Source organism: Alligator mississippiensis, chromosome 3, assembly GCF_030867095.1.
Source record: "Alligator mississippiensis isolate rAllMis1 chromosome 3, rAllMis1, whole genome shotgun sequence".
In the NCBI taxonomy this organism is placed as follows: Eukaryota; Metazoa; Chordata; order Crocodylia; family Alligatoridae; genus Alligator; species Alligator mississippiensis.
In genome coordinates, this window is record NC_081826.1 from 292,092,799 (window position 1) to 292,107,736 (window position 14,938).

Below are 14,938 nucleotides of genomic sequence, written 5' to 3' on the forward strand. Positions count from 1 at the left end.
TTTGAAAAAGGCAGGTGTGATTCTCGAATTAATTTTCATCGTAGATAGGGGGGTGGCAATATCGTTATGTTCACGATTAGGAAGACGTTAGGTGGAATACCACATACAATTCTGGGCAACCATGTTTAAGACCAATGAATGCAAACTGGAGCAGGTGCAGAGAAGGGCTACGAGGATGATCAGGGGAAGGGAAAGGCTAATATATGAGAGAAAACTCACTAGACTTGGCTCCTTTAGAGTAGCCAAAAACTGAGAGGAAGTATCATTGCTGTCTATGCATATATCAGGGAGGAAAAAAAGGGGTATCTTATAGGATGGTACTAGCCCTAAAACAAGTGGATACAAACTGGTCATGAATTCACTGAGGCTGGAGGTTTCTAACCACCAGAGCAGTGAGGCTCTGGAGCTACTTTCTGCTGGGAACAACGGGAGCCAAAAGCCAACTACTTTTAAGAAGGAGTTAGATCAGCTTATGAAAGGAATTATGTGAGATGTTGGGGTGAATAGCAGAAGGCTGGACTTTGAGACCCAGGAAATCCCATCCAAGTCTATATTTCTAATCTAGGTAAATATTCAAGAAAGCTTTAGGCCAAGAATCCATACATTTTAAGGCCAGACAAGACTGTTATGATCCTCTAGCTTGACCTCCCACACAACTCTGGCCTTGGAATTTCACACAGCTATTTCTGCATCGAGCCTAATAATTTGTGGCTGCTGCAGAGCACTGCTTTTAGAAAGACATCCAAGCTTTATTTATAGGTCTGAAATGATGAAGAATCCAACAGTCAGCTTACATGACCATCCCAGATTTTAAAACAAATGAAAGTAGCCTCTCCTCTCATTTATCTATAGAGCAGTCATCACCATGATTTCTTAGGTGACTAACAGTTTCATAGCGCTTGCTTTTTATTAGACTCTGGGGACTGCTGTGTTGATGCTAACCCGGTCACTGCCTCCAGAGGTAGTGTATGCCAGTGAAATAAGAACCAAGGAAGTGGGTGATTGTAGATGACGTGCAATGAGCATTTGTGGGGCTTGGTGGCAGTCTCGCTATAACTTCAAAAGTATGAATTTGACTCTTGCTCTAGATTCTTGCTAAGGCCATCCCTAACTGAAAACACATACCTGGTCATTAGGACTGAGGGTGGGAGGGGTTGTGTGTTGGGGGGTGTTAAAGATGGTCTGATGTAATGTTAGCCACGTCACTTCCCTTGCGTGCTTCTGGTTATGGAGGCTGGCATGTCCTTACTACACTAGCTCAATAAGTCACTAGGCTTAGGTGAACCATTACCAATGTACGTTTATGTTACACAAATGAGGTAAAGAACTCAACTCTACTTGCTTGTATGTAATATCAGTACTATCACTCAACACCCGTTATGCAAAGGGACAAAATGGAAAGGGTTGGGAGTTTTGTGGAAGTAGCTATCTAAGCTTGGAGATGAACTCTTTTCCTTGCATGATGGCACACCTTTGCCTACTACATTGACCACCTGGAGCACTGGCTCAAGACTGAGACCTAGGTTATCTACTGGATGCAATGAAAGTGAAGCTGGTTGGGAATTCTGTGTGGCACAGCACAGATTTGGGTGCACAAGCTCAGCCATTGTGTTAGAAGAATATGTACGCCATTAACTAGTTGCTGATGAGCTAGAATGATCTTGACTACTCAAGAGACTGGGGAAAAAGCAGCCAGAGAGAGAGAGTAAATTTGGGTTCTGCTTCCAGGATTTGTATATTCAGCTGCTTTCACTGAAGTTTTACTCATAAATTCCTCTTAACCAAAATCCCTTTTTCCTTTCCTGCAAAGTCCAAAATCACACCCATAAAATCAAATTCAGGCCAAGACGGGAGGGGGGCAAGGGGCCCTGCACTGCTTGCATCACTCTCCCAACCCCCAATCAGCCCGTCTGCACCTCACCTCAGATTTTTCTGCTGCTCCCCAATAGCCCCCAGATCACCCCTCCATCCCCTGATCATCACCTTCATCCCCAGATCACTGTCCTGCTGCCCCAATCAGCCTGAGCAGGAGTGGCAGAAGTGGGGCTTCCTCTCCCTGTCCTATTCCCAGGCTCCATGCCACCCCCCACTGGGCTCCACAGCTGCCCAGCAGCTTCTTATCTCCCACCTCCTAACCTCCCTTCAGTTGTGGCAACCTTGGGCAAATCCTCTGATCAACAACAGAGTGGTGATCCAGGGTGTGAAAGGGCTGCTGGGAGGTAGAGGGGGCCATCACAGGGCAGGAAGAAGAGGCAGGTGGAGGGGGCAGTGGCCTGGCATCTTTGTGCACAACTACTCCCCTCCCTTCCTACACAACCTCTTCCCACTCACCAGCTGCTTAGCTGTCACCAGCTGTCAGTCCAGGGCCACAGCATCCTGGATGATATCTAGTCCACCTGGGACCAGTGTCTCATGGGATATCAGAGGACTCCAAATTGGTGGTTTTATGTCAGGTGAACAGCCAGAAATTAACCCAAATTATACAGCCTAGCTCAAAGATAATCCTTACCCAAACTGGCATAACTTTAAAATGCCTAGAAGGCACATAGCACTTGTTAATGAGCCTTAATGTGCAATTGTTCAAGTTTTAAGTGCCCTTAACATAGTTTAATTGTAACATGTAATCTCACAATGAGAAACTGTTAGGAATATAGTTGTCTTCTCAGATAAAGGGACAGCCGATTCAATAGCCAAAGTTAAACTTAGAAAGAAGCACGGAACTTCTAAGGGACAAGCACCCAGAATATAGAAGCTGAGAAAGACAAACACCAGATAGAAAGTAAAGTAGATCATATTCAGTATGGTTATGCTGTATCAAAGCAGGGTAGAAATTCTGCTTGTTGCAGGGATTTACTACATGACCAAATAATGTGGTTAAAAATACATGGAAGGACATGATGTAATAAGGACAAAACAGCCTGGCTTCTGAAAAGGAAAAAAAAAAAATCACATCTCTCCATTCTGTTATAGTTATCTGTGTCAGCATAACAGCATACCAGGAGGAAAGAAGGATGGATATTTTTTGCATTTTGGGAAAGCCTTTGTCAGAATGTCTCACAAGATCTGCTACAGTGATGAAGCAGTCATATGGTAAGCAACCAGATAATAGGACTAGTGGTCAGTTTGCAACATGACAAAAGCTGGGAGTAGTCGATACACTGGAGGGTAGGGCTGGGATTCAGAGAGACCTCAACAAATAGCCTACTGGGCTGCATTAGTAAGCGGCAGATCGAGGGAAGTAATTATTCTCCTCTACTCAGCACTGGAGAGGTCACATCTGGAGTACTATGTCCAGTGTGGGCCCCTCACTACAGAAAGGATGTGGACAAATGGAGAAAGTCTAGCAACAAAAAGGGTTAAGGTGTTGGGGTACATGACTTGTGAGGAGAGGCTGAGGGAACTGGGCTTGTTTAGTCTGGAGAAGAGAAGACTAAGAGGGGATTTAATAGCAGCCTTCAACTACCTGAAGTGGGGTTTGAAAGAGGATGGAGCTGGACTGTCCTCAGTGGTGGCAGGTGACAGACAGCACCATACCTAGACTCCTGGCAGCCCTGGGTGAACTTTTAGTATCGAGCCCCCCTTCTCCAGAGATAACAATAATAATAATAATTTTTAAAAATTGCCATTTTCAGGGTCTCTTTCTGTCCAGGTCCTGGGTGTCTGCTTGCTTCACCCATGCCTGTTTCTGGCCCTGGTGATGGAACAAAGAGCAATGGTCTCAAGTTGCAGCAAGGGAACTTCAGGTTAGATATTAGGAAAAACTCTCTCACTAGGAGGGTAGTAAAGCACTGGAAGAGGCTACCGAGAGGGGTTGTGGAATCTCCATCCTTGGAGGTTTTGAAGCCTTGGCTGGGATGACCTAGTTGGGGCTGGTCCTGCTTTGAGCAGAGGGTTGGACTAGATGACCTCCTGAGGTCCCTTCTGACCCTAATTTCTATGATTCTATAAGGCTAAAAAGAAGGGGCCCTCAAAAGATGCATATTGCTTAATACAGTAATTACTGATCCAGTAAACTGCAAAATGGTAAAATGGCACAATGTGGGGATGATGCACAAAATCATTTAGAAGAACTGCAGAAGGCAGAAAACAAGCCCAGACAACTGGAGAGTTAGGGAAAGGGCACAATAATGGTACATAATATAACGAACAGCAGAGAGAAGGTAGAAATATAACAACCTTATTTGCCTTAATATAAAAGATGATATCCACTGAAACTGAGAAACAGAAAATTGAAAATTAATTCAAGTGTTTAATTCCCTTGTGCAGCTCTGCCATGAGATACTATTGAACCAAGAGGTTGAAGGGGAGAAGGGTTAGATACTTAAACAGTTAAGAACATGCATAGTTTCATTAAATAGAATGAAAATATAATTGATATAAACCTTCATGCTTCAAGGCATGTGACTGTTATGTGATGGAGGTTCAGTTGGAAACTATAGCAAGAATGTTACCTAATTGTCCACAATGGGGATTTTTATTTCTTCTTCTGTAAGATCCCAACATAGAGGATACTGAAATAAAAGTACTACTGATCTGAGCAATTACAATGGTTTAGTAGATGTTTCAGTCTCCAAAATCTGTAATTTATTGAGACATTTTATATCAGGTACAGAATATCCAGCTTCTATGAATCCTTATAAGAAAACAAAGTTTCACATGTATTAATAAAACTAGAACAATAAATTGGCTATGATTGGGATATAAAAAGCTATGATGGGGCAGATCTTTTGCTGGTCTAAACTGGCCAACCTGAAGTTACAGCTACAATGATTTATACCAACTGCAGGTGCTTTCTACATACGGTGTCTTGGAACTTTTCCAGGAAAAGAAATGTAGTTCCTTGCTAGAAGCCCAAAGTTAAAAATAAGCTTGCAGAAGATGAACGAAATTGCATCCCACTATATTTAATCTCAAGATACACCCAAGGGCTAAGTACAGACAGTCAAAAATACTGAGGTTGAATTGATTCAGTCTTTACAGGTTAGTCTAAACTGCACAGACTGAATTGAAACAGAAGTGACAGACATTTACCTTTGATTCAGGAAATGCAGCCACATGCCTGCAGTGGCTCAGGCCAGAAGCTTGGGGGCAATAGAGCAGGGATCTCTGACTGTGTGTTCACTTCCTCTTCCTGCTGCCCATGAGATCTCTGGGATTTGCAGTTCAGACTTATGGCAGCAGGACTCTGCAGGGTTGCTCATCACTTTCATTTCCTGCTTCTGGGTGCCTCTGGGATTTGTAGTCCACAGTTGTAGCCAGCAGTAAGTCTGAGTGGGGGAAGGTGTGTTTAACACCCCTCCCTAGCCCCAGACCTCAGCCAGAGTTGCTAGTTTTCAAAAGAATTTCCCCCCTATTCTTTTCATTGCCTTCACAGTATTATTCACATTTATACACAGATGGGTTTGTTTGTTAGTCTAGTCTGTGCTCTTGCTCTAAGGATAAATTTCTTCAGATGGCTCAATTTTTTACACTTATTTAATACTATTTTTGGATTTTTGGAGAAAGGTTTTTTGTTTTGTTTTGTTTAAGCCATTATTTCTCTTGGAGATATTTTAGTTTTTAATTCCAGTGTGTGTACACGGTCTACAGAATGCTTCTATTTGGTAAATAAATGTATATATTTAGGAACTGTTTCCCCAAATAGATCCAAACACTCGCACGGAGATTACACCTTGAATTTCTTCTACAGCACTTGATTGGATTCCAGCCAGTTTGATATCTGTAACTTGGGTAGATGTAGACATTTTTCTCTCATTTGCATAGCACCTTGAAGAGTTAGAGATATTAGCTTATTTTCCTCTGGAGAGCTGTGATATCAGAGGCCACTTCTTCAATGGACATTTTTGCCTTGAATTTCCAACACAGGTGTCTAAAACTATATTCATAAGTCCATGTTTAGGCATCTAAATAAATGACTGATTTTCAAAAATGCTCAGTTCCCAGAAGCTTCCGAAGGCTTCAGCAGGAGCTTGATGATGTTCACATCTTTTCGGTGTCTGAACAGTATCACATGGAATATTTAAAAACACCCAACATTGGTCTGACTGCACCGAGCTGAATGGCGGTTTGACCACCATCTTGAACAAGAGCAGAATTAGGCAAAAGCATTCAGCATTTATCTATCATTAAGTATCCATTTTTGAAAAACATCCTTATTTTTAAGCTCTAGCAATGGAGTGTAATTGAGATCTCTCAGGCTCCATCCTCAGCTTTCCCAAAGAGCAGCTGCGTGGCTTTGGGTCATCGGTTTTAACTTGTGCTGTATCGCCATTTTTGAGGCTCCATTTTTTTCTCCCAACATCATGAAACTTTGATTAGGGCATGAACAAAGCTCCATCATTCCTGTCCACATTAGCTGCTGTTTCTCTGTCCGTTTGCCAAATGGTGACAATACTTTCTATCTAACAAGAATACTGTGAGTCTTAATGAATGACTCTTCCCACTGAATTATGTGTGTTGTAAAGATTTTTCCACTGAATTATATATGTTGTAAAGATTTTTATTCTGGGGTTTATACCTTGAGTTATTTATTGCTATGTGGGGGTACAAGTGAAACATTGGAAGCTACCCTTCTGAATGTGAGATTTCATGACTACATCAATATTTATTTTTCTTTTCTAGGGATTCCTCTGTACTTGGCATAGCTTGAACAATATATCCTACTTTTGCCCACAATGGGGTTTGAACTGTATACTCTCAGTACAGAAAGCATATGCTAGTACCCCTTGAGCTAATGGACCAACTCCATGAAGCTGACGCAATATGAGATTCATGAACCTCATCTGTGGGCTAGCCACTAGATGGGGACAAAGATCCACATTTTGTCCTAGTGTAGTTTCACCTTATATATAGATATTTTTGAGTGATATCAGTCAAACTGCTTGTTTTGTTTTATTTTGGGGCATTTTTGTGGTGGTAATGCAGTGGTTAATTTCCTTCATTTCAGGTTGCTTGGAAGAGCAGCCGAAGCACTGTTGTCCGAGCAGTGTCAACAGGTGAAAAAGAGCCAGAGAGCACATGCCTGGAGCAGGGAGCTACATTGACATTATTAGTCAACCTCCCAGAGAACAAGAGCCAATGGAGGATAAGTGAGCCTGCACATACAGGGCCCACCATTGGTAAACGGTTGGTATGTAGAAAAGAAAAGAGAGTCCTTGGTCTCCAAGTTGAGGATGCCACATGCTTTACACTTTGACCTACATGTGCCAATAATTTTCTCTGGGCAAGAATAAGAAGAATAAGTCAGAGGACTAAGGAGGACAAACTACAGGGATGAGGGTTTTCCTAACAAACTGTACCTCCCAGGTGCCTTGTAATGGCCTAATTATTTATATTACAGATGGGCCTGAAAGCTGCAACTCAGATCAGGGCACAATTGTTTTTATAACTAGTAGCTGTAAAGACAAATGGCAAAGGGAGCTGAAAACTGCATTTATTCTAAATGGCTGCAGATGAAGGCAAGGGAGAAGCAGTGACACAGCGATATGAAACAACTTGCCCAAAATCATGCTTCAGGTCCTTAACAGAACCCAGATCTGCCTTCTGGGCCCATTCCATTGGTTTAAGCACTCGCATCTACAGTATCTCTAGACTTTGCTATCTGGTGGCTTCCTGGTATTGTTTATAAAATATTGCTTATAAAATGAGGTTGTTCCCTCCAGTCCACAGACTCAAGGGAAAAAGGCCCATACAGAATATCCAGGCCCATGCTACTTGGCTGTCGGGAAGTATGATGAGAAACTGAGCCCAATAACTTCCTGCCTGTGGCAGGGCACTGGACTTGATGATCTTAAAGGTTCTTTCCTGTCCTTTGCTTCTATGATTCAAACTGTGAAAAGTCAGTAAGGAAAAGCTTTAGTGGTATCTGGGCAAGCTTGTGTTTCAACTAGAGTGGCTACATGACTGGAAGCAGGCATGAAAGACCTGCAAACCTCTTGTCAGTTTGGCCAGCTGGGGTTTTACAAGCAGATGAGAAGGCTCTTTGGGATCATCAAAGACCTTACACCAAAGTGGAATGCAGTTTCTAGTGGTTATCACAATGTGCTTAGGAGACGAATATTGCATTTTAGATGCGAGCTTGTTGCTTGCTTGGCTGTTGAAAAGGCTAAAGTCCTTTACTAGACAAAGGTTTTGATTTATGACTGAGAATGAGAAAGCACTGGAAGTAGTAGTAGTACTAGTAGTAGGCAACTGGTGATCCTCTGGATCATGGTGTACATGTAAGAGGTCTAGTCAGATGCCTGATGAATCCATTTGTGGCTCACAAGCCCAATTCAAGAGTGACACAGCTTGTTACAAGTTTCACAGATCCATATGTTGTCTGAGTTGGAGTCCAAATTTACTGCACATTGCTTTCGTCTTTCTCTCTTTGCTTCCAACCTCTGGATCAAAGCCACCTCATGCTGAGCTGCACCCAGTGCCAGATGTTCCCGCCAGATCAGACGGGAGTCTACGCACTCCTCCCAGCTTTCTACGTTAATGTTGAACAACTTCATATCATTTTTGTATTGGAAGTACAGCCGAGCAAATGTAGAAAAAACTAAGATTAGATACAGAATCTTATGAGAAAGTCACAGAGGAGGTCATTTCTCTTGTATTGGCACTAACTCCTATATGGGTTGTCTTTCAGCCAACAAACGCTATACAGAATCGATATATATTCGGCATTATTATTGCAACCAAGAAATCTGACACGATCATTTGGAATAGGAGCTATGGCCTTTCCCAGGGTATTTTCAGCTATAGCTTGAGGCATCACTGTAGGGGCTGTCATACTGGGTATGTCCAGCTGTCCATCCACGGCAGTATCCTGCCCCTGACAGAGGCTAGTAGCAGGTGCTACAGAAAAAGTACAGGAATCTCTAAAGTAGGTAATTAGTGGATTAACCCAACCACAGAGAATATTTCATCCCAAACCCTATGTAGCTTTATAGTTATAGAAATTGTATTCTACAGACAGGTCATTGCAATTATATAGATCATAAACTGTTTGCAGCATGAGCTCCCTTTTTCTCTTGATGTGTGTATAGTGCTTAAGAAATAGGGTCTATATCCCCAAAAAGGACCCCTAGTGAATAATAGTAGCAATCTCTTTTGACTAGTGCTTGGTTTATGGCCTGGAACATAAAGCAACTTCATAAGTGTAAATCCAAGTGCTTCCAACTGCTCCGGTAGAATGTGGTCATGTGAACTCAGCCACTCACTATACCATTTTCCATGCTTGAATTAAGCATTATTTTTGCAGTAACCCTGGGCACACAGTTTTTATTAAGGATTTTAGATGAGCAGCTAGGATTTACCAAAAGGGCCACATTTTTGGCCACAATGGGTAAGCCCAAGGTAATGTGTGTTCACATAAAGGCCCAGATTTAAAATGGGTTCCTTATACTACAGATATGAATTCCTATTTCCCTGTCCACATACAGGTTTTGGGGCATGCATATGCTTTCTCATGGACAAAAACTGTGCCCCCATTTCTTCTGAATTCCAGGAAAGATCACCTTGATCCACATATATATATATAGAGAGAGAGAGAGAGAGATATATCTCTATATATATATGTATATATAGAGATATATATATCTCTCTATATATACATATATATATATTTATATATATGTGTGTGTGTGTGTGTGTTTGTGTACACACACATACATGTGCGTCTGTGTGTGTATGTGTGCATGTTCTCTGTCTTTGAACTTATAGCAGTAATAGGCAACCATCCAGTGCTTTGGGCTTTTCTACAATAAAGTAAGATTTACAATGTCATCTGTATTCAATAAATGTCTTCAAATAGGCTACCCTTCAAAATTAGAAATCCTTGCCAACCAATTAATGATAATTGCGGAACCCACTAACAGACTCCTTATTCATTCTATCTACATTGTCCTCCAATACCCATGAAATATATACATTGCTACTCATATGGAAAGCCAGCTGGAAAAAAAAAAGAAGATGTATGATCATTTTTATTCTCCAAGGGAAAACTGCATAAGTTAAACCTACATGACAAATTTTGGATGGAAGACAAGACTGATCCATGTAAATTTTATGTTACTACTCAGTACTCTGAGAGATACTGCATTTAAGAAAACTTATCTTTCTAATTAATTATTAAGTTTCAAAATGGAACTTGTTCTCCTCTCACTGATTTCCCATTACACCCTCTTTTTTACTTGAGATTAAACATATGCACACTAAAAAGCTGCTCTCTAAATGATATGCAATAGAAGCTTCTAATCAGGTGGAAAGAAGGGGGGAAATCTCATTGAGTATCAGTAAGATCGGGTGAAAAAAAGTAAGAACATAACTAGAGATGATGTCTAAAGGTTGTGTATTGTCATTTTTGTGCTCCCAACAGTAATTTGAACAGCAGGACAAGCTGAAAAGATCCACTTACTTCTGTACACGGGCAGGAACAGGTTATCACTGGGCGCATTTGCATGACATGCTAAGCGCGCAGTAGCATGCCGGGCAAAAAAGGGCTAATATGCTACTGTGCAGTAGTATTAGGCTACTGTGCAGTAAGCATCACTAAATAGCTGTCCACTGGTGCTACTGCGCAGTAGCATGAGTTACTGCACATTGGCTTAGAACTTGGTTACCCAAGTACTAAACTTAATGCACAGTAACTTCAGAGCATTAATGAACATGTAGATGCAAATGCTGAATTACAGATATTAGCAATAAAAAGACTTATTATAAAATCCTATCTTTCCCCTAGTGCAGAATTGTTCCCTTTAATATGTTTTCCAGTCCTTTGTCTAGTCAAGCAGTTCATTTCTCAAAACAGTGAGGCTTCCACCACTTCCCTTGGGAAACTATTCTACTGCCTAGTGGATCTCAGTGTTAGGAACTGAGATTCAGCTTACATTTTACATTTCACGTTGTCAACCTTTATTCAAGCTGCATTTATACTGCCTTGAATCAGCTGTTCTGCTATGTACCAGTTTACTGAAAACCCCTTGAATCCAAGCACTGATCCAAGCTTAATACTGAATTAATGCTACCATTGGCTTTGCTGAGCCTACTAGCACTTTGTGGGTATGTTCAGAGCAACAGCAAGATCAGAAAAGTTCAGAACTACTTTTCTGATACAAAGCCCTTAAGAAATTAGCTGACTGATAATGGTATCAAAATGTGAATGTAGTGGGGATTATCTCTCTCTCTCTCTCTATAAAGTATACATTTTATAAATCAAATATATTTCAACTATCTATTTTATTCCTGCTCTCATCCTTTCACACATTCTTTCCTTGTCAGGGTCTGATCCAAAACCCTTTTAAATAGAGCCTGGTCCAAAACCCTTGATTTCCACAGGCTCTGGTTCATTCTCCAAGATTATTAATTCCTCCACACAGCGATTGTGTCTTCCCAAATTGTAAGGCCCTGATTCAGCAAGGTATGTTTGAACTACTAGGAAGTCATGTTGAGTTTAGTAGGACTATTTGTATGCTTAGTTAAGCAAAGGATCTTAGAAATGTAGGGCTGGGAGGGATCTGAAAATGTTATCCAGTCCAGTCCTCTATAGAGACAGATCAAGTCTGCTTATACAGATGTTTGGCTAACCTGTTCTTCAAAACCTCCAGCCAAGGATCCACAACATTTCGAGGTAACCTTGACCAGTGTTTCACCACAGTGCTTAAGCACCTTGGCAACACTAGGACCTAAACTAGGAAGGTGGTTAAGGCAGTAGGTGTATCTACAGGAGACACTAAATGCTCAGTAGACTAATTCTACTGCGCATTAGTGTGTCACGGTGAAAGCCATGCTAATATGCTAATGTGTAGTACAATTAGTCTACTGCACATTAGAGTCACTTAAAAGGCATGAGCTGGCACTACTGTGCAGTAGCGCCTGTCACTGCGCATTGAGTTAGTACCTGTTATTACTAAACTTAATGTGCAATAACTACGGTACATTAATGAATGTGTAGACGTGCCCGCTGAGTCTGTAAGCACCATCTTTCATCAGATTAATACTGTAGGGTTTCATCTGTAGCAGGTATATTAGTAATAATCTTTGTATTAAATTGACTATAAAACACAGAGTCAGCTCCTCCACTGGTGTTAATCGATGGCCATGATATAGGATCAATTGCTAACAAACTAAAAGAGCTTCATTTTCCTAATCTGTTTCAGAACATCCATTGAGAGCGAAATCATGGGTAAAAGTAAACTGTTGAGAAATAGCTTTATGATCCATACAAAATAGGTCAAAGCATTTTTGGGGGAACAGTTTTCTTTAAACTACAATTTCTTTTCAATTGAAACATTTGGTGAGAATATGTCTATTCCAATGACATTTTCAAATGGAAAGTGTTGACATAAACTGGGTTAGGTCTTATTCCCCCTTTGAGGCACCTGTAATCCTTTTCCCTCCTGCCTGCTTCCATAAATAACCATTAATAAAATGGGATAGTGGGAGAGGTTTTCTTACTCTACACTGCTTTTTGTGACATAGTTTTAAGACTAAGATGAAGGCATGCTAGGGAGCTGTGCAGGATGGAATAGGACAAATTTGGGGGTTTAAGTACCCCCTCCTCCTCTTATAGGAGAAGTCAGATCTGATCATGATTTTTTGTTTTAATAAAGTAAATTGCCGACTTTATAGTTTTGTTTAATTTTTACGGATATTACATTTTGATTACAAAATGAATACAAGTGTCTCCATAGGCTATGCAATATTTATTAGATTTTAACATTTCTCAAAATAAACCTTTTTTGCCTTAATAAAGCAAATCATCCTGATGTTTCTGAATAAAAAAATCTTCCAGAATTGGTACTCTAAGCAAAGGCCTTAAATTTGGACTTAAGAGTAACTAGGGTTGGTTCCCTTTCACCTCACATTTTTTTGTCATGACTTGTATATGGGCCCACCAAATTCATGATGCATGGAAAAAATGCAAAGCATTGTAGTCTTTGCACAGGTATGAATGACAACACTGGGTTAAAGGCACAGGGACATCAGGACCACTTTTGGGAACCTGTAGCACTAGTCCAGGGATGCATTTGTCATCTTATCATACCGATGACAGGTATTTGGTATGACTAGCAACAAAAAAAAAAGCCTCGACATCCAGTTCTGGAATTCCACAGGGAAGTACATGGTAGAAAGCCACACATGGCCACATTTTGTTTATGACAGATGGCTCTACCCAAAAATATGATGTAGGAGATTGTGCTGATTTGGACAGTTCTACATAAACTGTGGGGGACTGACAGGGTGTAATTCACTTTTTCTGTTTACTTAAAGTCTAGGAAAGGATGAGCCAAAATCAGATAGAAACAGCCTGTTTCAAATATATTGCTAAAAGGGAATTTTACATTTCTTGCAGGAATAGGATCTCTTTCTCTCTCTGTCTTTCTGTCTGTCTCTCTGTATGTTCATGTGGCATATTGCAATGCTTTTCACTAGGACTAATGCATCTGGGCAAAGCAAAGTGCTAATATGACTATACTGTATCCAAGCTAGCTTGGCACTGCATTGTGCTGCATAGTTATACTTTCTCTCAGCATTCATACATGCCTTTCAGAGGGAATCCTGCTCAGTGAAGGAATGAGATGCACGCTGCAGAGCATACAGCCACTAAGGAGATGGATTCAATAGCTGACATGCAGTTTGGGAGGCCTTTGTGAGAACCACAGAAATGTTGCATCATTAGAAGTGGACTTGTTTTGAAAACAGTCTCTTGGGGCACGTCCAGATGAGTGTGCACATGTGGTTTTGGCTTCTCTGGGATGAGGCACTCTGGTGAGGGACAGAAATTACACATGAACTGGTATAAGTGATTGGAAACCTTTTCAAATCTGTAACATAACAGAAGTTCAGCGCACAAAAACTGCTTTCAAAATGGCCAAAACCAGTTTAAGATAAACCTGGGTGGATGTAGTATCAGACTTAACTGGTTTAGGTTAAATCAGTTTATTGGACTTCTGTTCCAGATCCAAGTTAACTCATAGTCCCCCAGCATCCCAGGATGCTTTGTACATCTCCTGAAAACCCCCTCCCCCCCACCCCCGGGTGGACAGGCTAGCTTTGGCCCAAGCTGTCTGCTCTAGCCAAGAAGGAGGCATGCACTAGCGCCCCCCGGCTTTTGGCCTCGGCCACTGCAGGCATGTGGCTGCACTTACAGAATCAAAAATGAATACCTGTTCACTTGCTTATCAGTTCAATCTATGCAACGTAGACTAACCTGCAAAGATTCAATTGATTCAGCCTTGGGCTTTTTGACTGTCTGTACTTAGCCTCCGTCACCTTGACCAAACATTTCATCTCCCCTCGCCCCCCACAATTTTAGTCAAAACTTGTACTTTTCCACAAATGTTTTGGGTTTCATTATGCTAGTATAGTCCAGTGAAAAAGCAATTTGTCCAAACTTCCTGATGTTTTAGTCATGACATTTCATTATAGCTTACTTAGTTTTTTAAATCATTACAGCTTACTTAGGTTTTGAAATCTTGACCGTAAGACCCTAGTTACGAAGCACAGCTTTGTCACTTGCTCAGAAAAGTGAGAGTGCTAAATATCCCAAACCTGGTGAAATGCACAGAAATCTGCCTTTAAAAAAACTCAAAAATACCTTTTCCACTGCAGTCAGAAAAACCCAGCATGCAGCTGGGCTTTTGGGGTGTGGGAGACTACAGTACTTTTTAATCTCGTCCTAATGAGTCTAAGTAGGTAATAAAATTCAAACTATGCAGTCCAGTACCATGTTTGATTATGTGATCAGAGGGATGAAACCTAAAATGACAGAGTTTCTGACCACTTGTTTGCTACAGCTAGGGGAGTAACCAGGAGTTTGCAACAGGAGCTTATGCTGATTACAACGGAGCAAAACATGTGAATCCAGTAGCTGCTCTTGAGCTATTCTCACAGGTAACTGAGAAGCAATCCTGGAAATCTCAAGGGGTGACCTTGTGCAGACATGTCCCTGACA